The sequence below is a fragment of the Microcebus murinus genome, chromosome 7 (genome assembly GCF_040939455.1).
Source record: "Microcebus murinus isolate Inina chromosome 7, M.murinus_Inina_mat1.0, whole genome shotgun sequence".
Lineage (NCBI taxonomy): Eukaryota > Metazoa > Chordata > Mammalia > Primates > Cheirogaleidae > Microcebus > Microcebus murinus.
Genome location: NC_134110.1, coordinates 77797917 through 77810650, shown reverse-complemented (window position 1 = coordinate 77810650; position 12734 = coordinate 77797917).

The window sequence follows — 12734 nt, the reverse complement described above, 5'->3', positions numbered from 1 at the left end:
ACGTTCTGTATACTACTGGACAAAGCACCTAGTGCAGTGGGGACTCAATAATATTTGGTAATATAGGAAAGGATGGGTGGAGAACTGACAGGATAAAGGGGTGGTTGAAGTCTAATGTAGGTGTTATCAGTGCAAATGAAAGAAAAAGACAAAGTAGACAAGCATCACATAGATAGACTCTCAGGGTCTGATAATTATTTGGATATAGGGATGAGTGGAAACAAAAATGACTGGTGGCAGAGAGATGATGATATCTTGAGCATTAATAAAAGAATTAGAAAACAATTACTATTGAGCTGGGGAGGAATGTGTGACAGGAGATGAGTTTCACTTTAGACTGAGTTGAAGGTGCTAGAACACATTGAGATTGAGCTCAATAAGGGTGTTGGTATTGCAACTTTTAGGCTTAGATGAGAGGTTTGGAACAGAAATAGAGATTGTAGGTATCTTATAGAGATCTTAGGATAGTTTAGATATATGATTAAAAAGAGAATATATTTAATTAGAAATTTAATGATCCATTCAACAAACATTTATGAAATACCTAACATGTTCTAAGTACCAGGCTACTGAGGATAATAAGAGCCAACCTTTTAGAGTACTTATTATATAGTAGGAGCTGCTGTGGTGCTCGGGATGGACCTTCAGCGAACTTAGATGAAACTTAGATCCTAGTGGGAGGAGTACAGAAAATAAGATTAATAAGTAAAATACATACTGTTAGATGGTGATAAGAAGAAAAGTATAGCTAGAAGGTGGGATAGAGAATGTTAGGGTTAGGGACTTTCAATTTTAAATTGAGGTCAGGGAAGGCCTCACTGAGAAAGTGACATTGAAACAATGACCAGAGCAGGCAAAGGAGTAAGAGTATTTGGGAAGCAAATGTTCCAGGCCGAGCAGCAAGCAGCAGCAGGAACACTAAGTGCAATGCTCTGGGGTAGGAGCATGCCTGGAGCATTGGAGAAATGCAAGAAGGCTGGTGTTCCTGCAGTAGGGGTTGAGTAGGAAGTGGTGATATCAGGTGGTAGCAGGGACAAGCTGATGCAGGACTTTTAGGCTACAGAAACGACTTTGGATTTTACTAAGAGTGAGAGGAGCATCCACTAAAGGGATTTTAGTGGAGGAGTGATATGATCTGACTTACGTTCTGATAGTATCACCCCAGTTTCTGTTGGAAAAGATAACTAAAGGGGCAAGAGCAGAAGCAGTTGGGAGACTGATCCAGGCAAGAAACAATGGTGTCTGGGACTAGGTTAATGGTAGCGAAAGTGGAGATCACTGGTTAGATTCTGGGTATATTTTGAAAGGAGAGCCAACACAGCTTGTTTGATTATGTGACATGAGAGAAAAAGAGGAATAAAAGGTAACACCAATGTTATTTGCCTTGAGTAATTGGAAGGATGGCGTTATCCCTGGCAGAGGTAGAGAAGGCTGAGATGGAATTTGTGGGAAGAAGTAAGGATCAAGAAGGTTTTTTGGTCATGTTAACTGTGAAACACCCAGACGATCAAGTAAGGTCATAGAGGAGGTTGTTTTATCTGTAAGTCTGGAATTCAGGGGAGAATTCTAAGCAGGAAATGCAAATGTGAGCATTGTCCTTTACAGATGGCGTTCCAGCCTGAAGCTGATGAGATCATCAAGAGAGTGGGTGTGGAAAGACAGAAAAAGAGATCAAAAGCCTGAACTTTGGAACATCTAACATTTAGGGTCTGATAAAACTAAAAGAATAAACAAGGGAGAGACTGTCAAGGAGTTTATGCTAAAGGAAGACACACATGAAAATAAGTATAGTAATGTTTGTATTTATTACAGAGGGGTTCAAAGAAGAGAGAGAGTTATCAAGTCTATCAAAGTAGTAGAAGATCAAGAAAGGTTTGATAGAGAAGAACCTATTGGAAGTGGGGCAAGGATGAGGATGTTCTAGACAAAGAGAGATGAGATTAACAATTCAGTTCACTGTGGTGGGGTGGTCAGTCGTAATGACCATGAAGCCAGAGTTTCTGGATTTGAATCCTGGCTCTGCCACTCATTGGCTGTGTGACATTGGTTGAATCACTTAACCTCTCTCTGGGCCTTGGTTTCCTCATCTATAAAATGAAGATAATAATAGTACACACATCCTAGGGTTGTTATGAGGATTAGATAATTGAATATTTGCCAGATTCTTAGATTATATAGCAATGTATGTGTTGCATAGAAGTGTTAGTTAAATAAATGCATGGAGATTTGGAACTCTATGGAACAATTTGTAACTGACAATTGTTAGAGTACAGGGTGGGTGGGGAGAGGAAACGGTGGGTCATAAGGCTGGACAGGCAGGCTAGGTCCAGCTCATGGAGGCTCTTCATATCACAGTAAGGAATTTGTACTTTTCCTGTAAGCAATTGGCCAGATTTGTGTTTTTGAAAGACCCTTCTAGGAGCAGGGTGAAGGTTACCAAGTCATATGGTGAGGTTAGAGGCAGAAAGATGAGTAAGAAGATGGAGCTGAGATGGAATGAAGAGAAAGAGCAAGACTGAATGAACTGGAGAGCATTAGGAAGGTAAAATCAACTGGGCTTGGTCGCTAGTTGGATGTGAAGAGTTAGGAAAATTGAAAAGGCTGAAATGACTCCCAGATTTTCAATTGTGTACTGCTTAGCTGATGACCTATCCTCTTAGCAGGAATATAGGAGGTAGAATATGTATTAAAGAAAGATAATACTTCTGTTTTGTGAATGCTGGGGTTGAGTACTTCTGCGGCATTCTGGCTAAGGTGTTCAGGCACTGGGGGACTTGGAAGCATGGAATGCAATCTGATATATGGCTGTGACTTCAGCAGAGGAGTCCAGGCTGGACACACAGGTTCAGAAGTCATCATCACGTTGTTGGTGGCAGAAGTCATGAAATGGGTCAGGTACAGGTGTGTAGGATGTGGAATCCAAAGCAGAACCTTGCAAGCATCAACACTTGGGGACGAGAAGGCTGACAAGGAGACCAAATGTTACAGAGGTAGAAGCAGCAAGAAAGAGTGACTTTAGAAGCCAAGGAAGAGGGAACATGAAGGAAGATAAGGACTGAAGCCAAATATTGCATATATACAGGTCAAGGAGGCTGAGGACAAAAGAGATTTTATTCGATTGAGCAATAATGAGATCATTGTCTCCTCACCATAAAAGTAAAGTGGTGAAAGCAGGAAGCTAATTATAATGGGTGTAGCAGACACCGTTGGTGTTCCTCCCATGTCCCTTTGGCACTCACCATTGCCATACCTGTTGATGGCTTCCTATGGCATGCATCTGCCTCTTTCTACCAGCAGGCACCCAGTCTCGTCTTGGCACTGGCCAAATGTGCTAGAGAGTTAATGCCCCCTGAGCAACCCTCAATGATTTGGGATGTGAATTGATTGGTAAGTACCCCAGTATTCCCACCCCCAAGGAGGAAAAACTCTTAATACCTGTTCTACACAGTTTCCCAAAGATGTTGAATGAGATTCAAATCCCAGGTCTCCCATGGCAGTAACCCACGCATTAACACACCCTATACTGGCTCTTTCCATTCCCTGACTCACTTCCCCTTTTTCCCCAGCAGCAATAATCTCTCAAATAAAATACTCCCATCAAATTCTTATCAGAGTCTCCTGAGGGTGCCCCGCCTAAGACATTAGGTAATAAAAGTTTTCAGAGATGAAGATGAAAAAGAAACTGGAATATTTAAACTTGGTTATGAATGAAAATACAGAGAGATGCCAGTGGCTAGAATATGACATAGAATCATGGGATATTTTTGCTTTCTATTATCGGAGAAAATCCAGCAAGTTTAATACTGAGGGGAAAGAGACTATTGGAAAAGGTACACATGCAAGACAAGTGGTGAGCTGACTGGCAAGGTCCCTGGGAGAGGTAGAAGGCAGGTGCCGGCACAAAGAGGGGTGAACAGTAGAGGAAGAGACATCTCTTTACTGAGTGAGAGAAAAGGTGAGAGACGGTTGCAGTAATAAGTAAGAGTGCAGTGGATGTGTGTTCTGGTGGCCAGAAAGCAGAAAGAGACCTTATTTACTAAGGGTGGAGCAACTTGGGTGAAGGTATAAGTGTATTGAGCAAGAAAAATGATAGACAATGGAGAATAATGGAATGGCTTCATTTAGGTGGTGAAAAGAAGAGAAAAATTTAGAGAGAGAAGTCAAGAAACAAGTAATGTAGTAACACAGAAGTCAAGAAGGAAAAAATTTAAAGGAGTGAACAAATTGTCCTATTTCTTGAATGATTATCAGTGATTTTGGAGATTTTGGAGTTTCTGTTGGGTCAATAGAATGGAAGCTATCTGCTCAATGGATAAAGAAGTGAGTGAATAGGGAAAAATTAAAGAAAGGCAAACAGATGAGACCTTGATCAGATGTTAGTTCCAAAACATACGTTCATATCAAGTTAATGGAGAAAGAACCCCATGTTATTTCCAAGAACACCAAAATACCTATATTGAAAACTCATTGGCTATGTGGTTGTATTATATGAACTTGCTTGGATTTAACCTGCAAAAAAGTCAATTTCATATGATGCAGTCTAATATTCAAAAATATCATTGGTAAGGAATCTTACTGAACAGAAGTCAGATTCTCAGGTCCTCTGTGTCCACCATCAACTCTAAGTCTATAGCAAATATTCAAGGCACAAAACTGCCAAGAACACTTTGTGATGCACAAGACAGGGATGAAGGATAATGAAAATAAACAACTTGTTAATTTCATTTTTAGTATTTGCTAATAATATATTCTCTGCCAAAAAAATAATAATTTCTATAATAAGGTATTAGAAAAAAATCAGCTTTCTTTTTGCTGGGTTTTCATAAATATTCTGAAAATAAAAATCCCTCTCCAGATCCTTCAGATTTTAATCTAAGTAGTCTTGAGAGTAAAATGGCTATAGTAGGATAAAACTATGAATGGTGATTTGTCTGCTAGAGACTTCATTGAGTGAAAGCAACTTCAGTGAACTTGATTATTTTGGACTTTACTCCTTGCTTCAATAATTTTTTCTCAAATTTAATTGCTTTGAGGCCAATGATGAAGGGCATGTAAAATGCAATTAACAGATGAAAAATATCTCTTGTGATTTGATATTAAACAGGAGTGATGGAGTGTGACATTAAAAAACGGTATCAGAGGTGCATATTCTGCATTTCACTTTAATTATGTCAATTTCAGGTTCTGGAACACTGCAGTTTCACACAGGTTTAATTAAATTATGTCAGTACCAATACTTTGAGCTCAAAAAAAAAATTTGGAGGAAGTTTCAGAGATAGGTAAGCTGGGAACAGTAATTTGTTGCCATTCTGGCTATTAGACTAGAGGAAGCTCTTAAAGTCTCTTCCACCTGTAGATCTTTGGTTGCAATAGGGATTGATTTGAATGGAATTCAAAGCCTGTAAGACAAAGGATGTGATTTTGAGTGTACTTTGGACCATGAGAGGGAAAGAGGTTTGTATTAATTTCCCAACTCTCTACCGGCCCTAAGTAGTTTGAGACTGATATATTTTTTGAAGATATATATATATATATATATATATATATATATATATATATATATTATAATAAAAAACAGAGACTATTAAAATTCCCTTTTAAAAAAATCAAAGAATTAAATCATTTTTTAAAGAAAATTTTAAAAGCTTCAGTTATATCCACTTTATAGATAAGAAACTGAGGCTTTAATGTATTAATACTTAAGCTGTGGACTGACAGACATTTCATAGCCAACACACCATGCACTAAATTCCTGTTCCACATGTCTTTCCATGGATTATGTGAATATGCAGGAATTACATATTTTCTATTTTCTTCCCTCCTTCTTCCTGTTTATGTTAACGGCAATTTTTTTTTTTTTTTCTTCCTAGAGTTCATGCCCTGTCCTCTTTTCTCTACCCTTTTTGTAGAGGCATTCCATGATAAAACTACAAATGAAAGTCATTGAAGGGGTCTCAAATCCTCTTATGGGGGACATTAGTTATACTGTGGTACCAGGTTAGCCTTAAGGGTATATGATTAACTCAGATTCTTAGGAAAGTTTCTGGGGCTACAGAAAATACCAGCTTCAGACATTTTGAGATAGACCAGCTATTTGCTGGGGCCGTAAGGCTGTGCTTTTGGAACTTTTTTTTTTTTTTTTAGTATTTTTTAATTTTTCAATTTATTGTTTTTTATGTCAGCATATTATGGGGGTTACAAATGATGAGGCTGCATATGAGCTTCAAGTGTGTCCATCCCCAGATGATGCGCACTTTACCCATTAGGTGTGAATATACCCATCCTCTCCTCCCCCTTCCACCTGCCCAGCACCCGATGAATGTTACTACTATATGTGAACATAAGTGTTGATCAGTTAATACCAATTTGATGGTGAGTACATGTGGTGTTTGTTTTTTCATTCTTGTGATACTTCACTTAGTAGAATGGGCTCCAGGTCAATCCAGGGTAATACAAGAAGTACTAGATAACCATTGTTTTTGCAGCTGAGTAGAACTCCATGGTATACATATACCACATTTTATAATACCTAGGAATATATTTAACTAAGGAGATGAAAGACCTCTACAGGGAGAACTACGAAACACTGAGGAAGGAAATAGCAGAGCACATAAACAGGTGGAACATGTTAACATGTAGCAAAAATCTTGAGAACCAAATAAGACTTACATTTTATGTTCAGTTTATTTGCTTTGTTAACAAATATGCTAGGCAATTCTATTCATAATGATAGTTACCATTCACTGAATATTATGTGGCATTTATAACACGTAACACGTATATACATGCCCACATATGTGTGTAATATAGTCCTCATTAACACCACTGTTACGATCCTCTTTAAAGATGAGGAAACAGAGAAAGTGATTTGCTCAAGATCACATAACTAGCATGTGGCGGAGCTGAAATTCAAACTCAGTTTCATCTGGTTCCAAATTCCACACTTTTTTCACCCTACCATGCAGCCTCACAAAGGAGCCTTCAGATACCTTTCTTATAATAGTTACATGTCACCTCCCAGCTGTTATTGTAACCTTGCAAAATGGAAGGTCAAACGTAATTGTGTGGCTCCGTCAAAATTCACTCCCTTAATTGCTGAACTCAGCCAACTCTAGCTGCACTCAGCTGACAGGTTAAATTTGACAAAGTAAAAATGGCTAAGTTATGTACCTTGTACCTGATAAAAATCATTCAAGAGGACTCTTTATAAGCCAAGGATTAATAATATATGTAGAATTTTATTGAACCATTTTCCTGAGACACTTAAGGTATTTCATACTTCTTTCCATCATCATCCTATTTTCTTTTAAAAAATAAACATTTCTAAGTAAAGCATAGCACTAGACAGAGAAGAATGAACAAATCCTATGTGTACAGTGGGTGAAATATCACAATGTTAACCCACCCGGGTAATCCTCCTCCAGACAGAAAATTTGTTAGCACATAGAAGCCCCCATCATCTCCTTCCCAATCATTCCTTCTTCTCTCCTCCTCAAAATAAACCATTATCTTGGTTTCTAACACTGTAGATTAATTTTATCTCCTTCTGATATTTTCATAAGTAAAATCTTTAGGTTTTTATCTTTTTTGTGTGTGACTTCTTTTGCTCAAAGTATGCTTATGAAATTCATCCAAGTGGTTGCAAGTAGTTGTAGCTCTTTCATTTTCATTGCTTTTCTTATTCCATGGAGTGAATACACCATACTACAAAAACCATTCTGTTGATGAACATTTGAGTGATAGACATGTACCGCATGATGTTTTGGTCAATGGTGGGCTGCATATACAATGGTGGGCCCATGAGATTATAATACCATATTTTTACTGTACCTTTTCTATGTTTAGATATGCAAATACTTATCACTGTGTTACAATTCAGTACAGTAACATGGCGTATAGATTTGTAGCCTGGCAGCCATAGACTCTACTATATAGCCTAGGTGTGTAGTAGACTATGCCATCTAAATTTGTGTAAGTACATGCTATTTGCCCAACAATGATGCATTTCTCAGACACATTACTGTAATAATTGACACATTAATTGACACATTACTGTATTTCCATTTGGGGGCTATTATAAATAACATTACCATGAACATGTGTCCTGGTATAAATAATCAACTTTAGTAGATACCAACCAAACAGATTTCCAAAGTGGTTGCACCAATTTATATTCTTACCAGCCAAGATTCCTAAAGAGATCCTACTTTACATTTTCGTCCTGATTTTTGATCTTTGTTAACGAGGTTGAGAGCTAGAAGGAAGTATCCCTTCTGTCCCAGTGCAGCACAGGGATTTTAAATATTCTACCTGGGACGACTCAGCGGTCTTCCTGGACTCTCATCATTGTGAGCTACTTTCTGGTTGCAAGTATTAGCATCTAGCCGAAAGTGTTTTCTGGACTGTGCTGTGAATGGAGGCAATTTAATAATAACATGTTGGCAGGGTACCAGAAGATGATCTCATGTGTGAGTAACCACTTTAAAATCATCTTAGTATTGCTGCTGATTCATTGGTCTGAAAAAAAGCAATATGAAAGTAAGCCATGCAGGAGAGTAGAAGCACATTAAGTCTGGATGCCATGCTGTGATCATAGCAAAAATCAACACTGGGGTCTTCCTAATGCATCTTCCTATCATAGTGTTTGTATGGAAGTCCTGAAGATAACAGAACTTCTAAAATGCCACTCTAGAAGGTAGCATTAATGGAACTGACAGCAGGTGGCTAAACATCTGACCCATTTCTTTTAAGTAGGTCAAAACCTTTTATACAAGTTCCTTATAATATCTAATACACTTATTTCAGAAATTCTTGTAAACCATATACCTACTTTTTCCTTAGTTAAGAGAAAACCTTTGAGAGATGACAATTTACCGTAGATAATTCTGAGTACCAGGAACAATTCCAAAAATAAGTTTGCAAAATGAAATAGATTTGTAACTTGTCTTTGAGAATTTCAGTGAGGGTGTAAAGAAAAAAAGGAGAATGATATTCTTGAATCTATTTGCCACACACACACACACACACACACACACACACACACACGTATTTTCTTCTTGCTGATGTTAAGGAGAAACTGAACAAGCAAGTTAAACTTGTAGCCTTCAAAGAGAACCTCCCTCCTTGCCTCAGGAGGCTTAAGTAGGTGAAGAGGAAAAGTTACAATGATGTAGTTTCTGAATAATAAGAGGATTAAGAGAGGTTTGATCTCTATGGTATAATATTTCCAGTGTTCAAACTTTCTTTGACCACAAATCCATTCTCAAACTCTTGGTTGTCTTTTTGTTTCTTTTTAACTACATGAATGGTCACTAATTCCTAGTAGAGCATTTATATTCTTAATTACCTTTTCTTCAGCCCATGGAGTCGTGTGCAGAACAGTGGTGTCATCATTAAGTATTTGGTCTTAGTAAAAAAACCTGGTAACCTAAAAGGGAAGTTTTCATGTTCACTTCTACTGATGTTGTTTTCTTGCCATGTGCTTTTGGTGGCATCGGTTGACTTAGTTGATTAACACAATGCATTTGCCATTGACTCTGGCAATTATTTTTAAGAGCAATGGCAGAAATTCCCTGCAGGTGAGAAGAAAAGAAGAAAAGTATGAGCCAGGTTCAGCGAGGAGGAGAATGAGAGTGAGAGTGCTCCCATGCATTTGTCACTGCTAGGTTTGAAGAGTGGGCTTTCTCAGTGTGCAAGCAGGAAGCAGTTTCTTCCCCTCCCTCAGCTCCTGCGCAGATTAGAAAACCTCCACTGGGGCAGGGTGGAGGTTTTTCAGGCATTAGGGTACCTGTGACTGCTCTAGTGTTAGAGAAGAGAGGAAAAATAAAATATAAAAAAAAATAATACTATTTGATTGGAATAGTTTTATCTCAAGTTTATATCAGAATAACAAATTTAAATATATCTGAAATTTATTTTATACTTGGTGAGTATTTAAAGCTTACTATTTTTTCCCATGGAATGTTAGTATGGATTCTTGAGAAAACTTCCCTTCCCCCATCACTGAAGATTTCTCATTTGTAGTTTTCTTGACTCTTTTATTTCTCGGCTTATAACTCCTTCTTCAGCAAGATTTTGCTGGCAGAAGGGGGCTGAGCAACAATAATAAAAATTATATTACAAAATTTCCCAGGAATATGAGTCTGAAAATAACCAATGGGATATATTTTAATTTTCAATCATTATATTTCATTCTTAATTTAGATGACAAATAATTAAAAGACAGTATAAGGTTTTTTAGTTGTCTTTATCAATGTAGCTTTCTTTTTAGGTTAGTAAAGAAATGATCTACAAAATTATCATATATACATCTTTGAGAAAAACATTTTACTATACTTCCTGTGTGTGAATATTATTAATTAGGTAGGTTTAATGAGGCCTACTTACACTTGACTTTGGAAGAGCAATTTAATACACCACCAGGACCACCGACTGAAGTACTTAGTGGCTTTGCTGTACTTTTCTCTTTTTTACTCTCATTTAAAATCATTTTTTGCTCTGTGTCTCCCAACTACTTTCTCTCTATCCTCACCACGGTTTCAGTCATCGGCCCACCACCCATCCTGGTGTGTGCTGATGCCTGGAATGCTGAAGTTAGTGGTTCAGCCTTCAGTTTAAGCATCACTCCGTCTTTACTTTTCCTTTTAAAATGCAAATACCTCCAAGTGGGTCAAATATGAATTAAACCACTTGATGCATTAGAATGAATTAGTCTTCCAAGCTCCTGTGGCCCCAAGGATACCATAAGAGGCTTGGAATTTAAAGGGAGAGATTATGGAAAAGGGAAACGAAAGCAGGTGCATGAGGATGTTGTTTTTCACAATTCATCCTGGTATATAACATGTCATCAGTTCAAATCAAGACATAACCTGACCACAAGGGCCCAAAGACACTTGCCAGTGGCCAGACTTTTGTAGAGGCAGAGCCTGTATCCTGATCACCTTTAGAAAAAAAGAAAAACTCTTGATATGCATAACTTCTTGGAAAAAGATATATTTGACTCCTGCCTCCTACCCCCTCCCCACCCAGCCGCCTCTCTCTTTTCATTATCTACAGAAAAGGTCAGGTGTCCAAACAACCTGGTTCCTTCCTTCTTTCCCTGCTCCAAATTTCTTCTCCACTCCTCAAAGGCTGGGTGCAGATTTCAGAAGTAAACTAACTCAGTCCTATATTCTATACGAAGCTCTCTCCAAATACTGTGTCTGCCTTCACTTTCTGGAGTGCAACAGTGTATGTCTAGAACACTTTATTAGGAGCTAAGTTTTCATTGCACAGATGTTTTCCGTGAACAACTAACATGCATGTTTTCTGAGGTCATGACTAGTGATGTACTGTGCTTCTTCATGCCCATATACTTTCGAGGCTGAAGGTTTATCATCAGCATTCTCCTAAAGAGTATTCTTCAGAGCACTCCAAGGGCTGCTAAAAGGGTGCCATCAAACAAACAGGCGGGTTTTGTTATCAATCCATTTGTAGACTTGCTGATTTTAAAAAGTTAGATATATTTTTTAAGTTCAAGATTTCCCCAGAGCCTTTCATATACTAATGCAAGCTGGAAATACCCAATGAGAGGGAATCATGGTATACCCAATTTCCCAAATTTGTTTGATGATGGAGTCTGTATTCAAAAAACTTCTCCTAGGAAATTTTAGTTTACTCTGTTCTTCTCATTTCACAGATGAGAAGACAAAGATCTTCATTTACACAATTATTTTGTAACAAAGTCTAGAACTAAAGCCTTCTACATCCTAGGCTACTGGTCTTTCAACTATACCATTGTGCCTTTAGGGTGGATATTTAATTCAATTACTGTTTTATGAATGATGCTAGTATTTCTTTGGCCCATCTTAGCATGTTGGGTCCTAGAGCTATGATAGATACAAAAGCTTGCTCTAATTTGATTCTTAAAAAAATCTTTTTTAAGATTATTTTTTCAATTTAAGTGAAGACAAAGGGGGGAATTGAGGCCATCAAAATTATGGTTTTTAAAAAATATCCTTTAAAAAGATATGGTTTGAAGTTTCTCTAAGGAACCTAAAATGTCCTGCTACAGTTTAAATAGTGAGCAAATTATATCTGTGTGTATATTTATATGACACATGATTATTATAAGGTTTTCTTGAGGAACAAGAGTGGAGCCCAAGAAAAGGCACAATTCATTAGAGCATTAAATTCCTCACCTCTATTTAAAATCCACACTCTGGTATTGTTTTAATCATCAACTATTAACTATTATTTTCATAGGCTGAATATGAATTGATATAACTAATTTAATTTTTAGGTTAATCCTCTTCTCTTAATTTTTCACTTTTATTTTTCTTCCCATTATTTTTAAAAATACTTAGATAATTACAGAATATATTTGGTATTCTTAATAAACCTATAATTTGAGATTATATTTTTGCTTGCTCTGAAAAAACTTTTATCTAGGGAATCTTGAATGGGTGTTAGCTGAATTAGAAGATATATATATATATATAATTCCTCTAAATGCTAGGATTTTAAGATTCTCCTTTAATTCTGAATCCAAGTCATTAATCCATTTTCTAAAATGAAACTGTATGATTTTAAAGAATTTACTACTAATACGTCTGCTCAAGTGACAACTAATTGTGCTGAGATCAGGTCTGACCAAGAATTATTGCCAAGATATGCAATTAAAAATGATGTGTTTTGGGTGTGGGCACCAGAGATCAAGTTTTACTTCTATGTATGGATTAGTGACTTGGACTAGT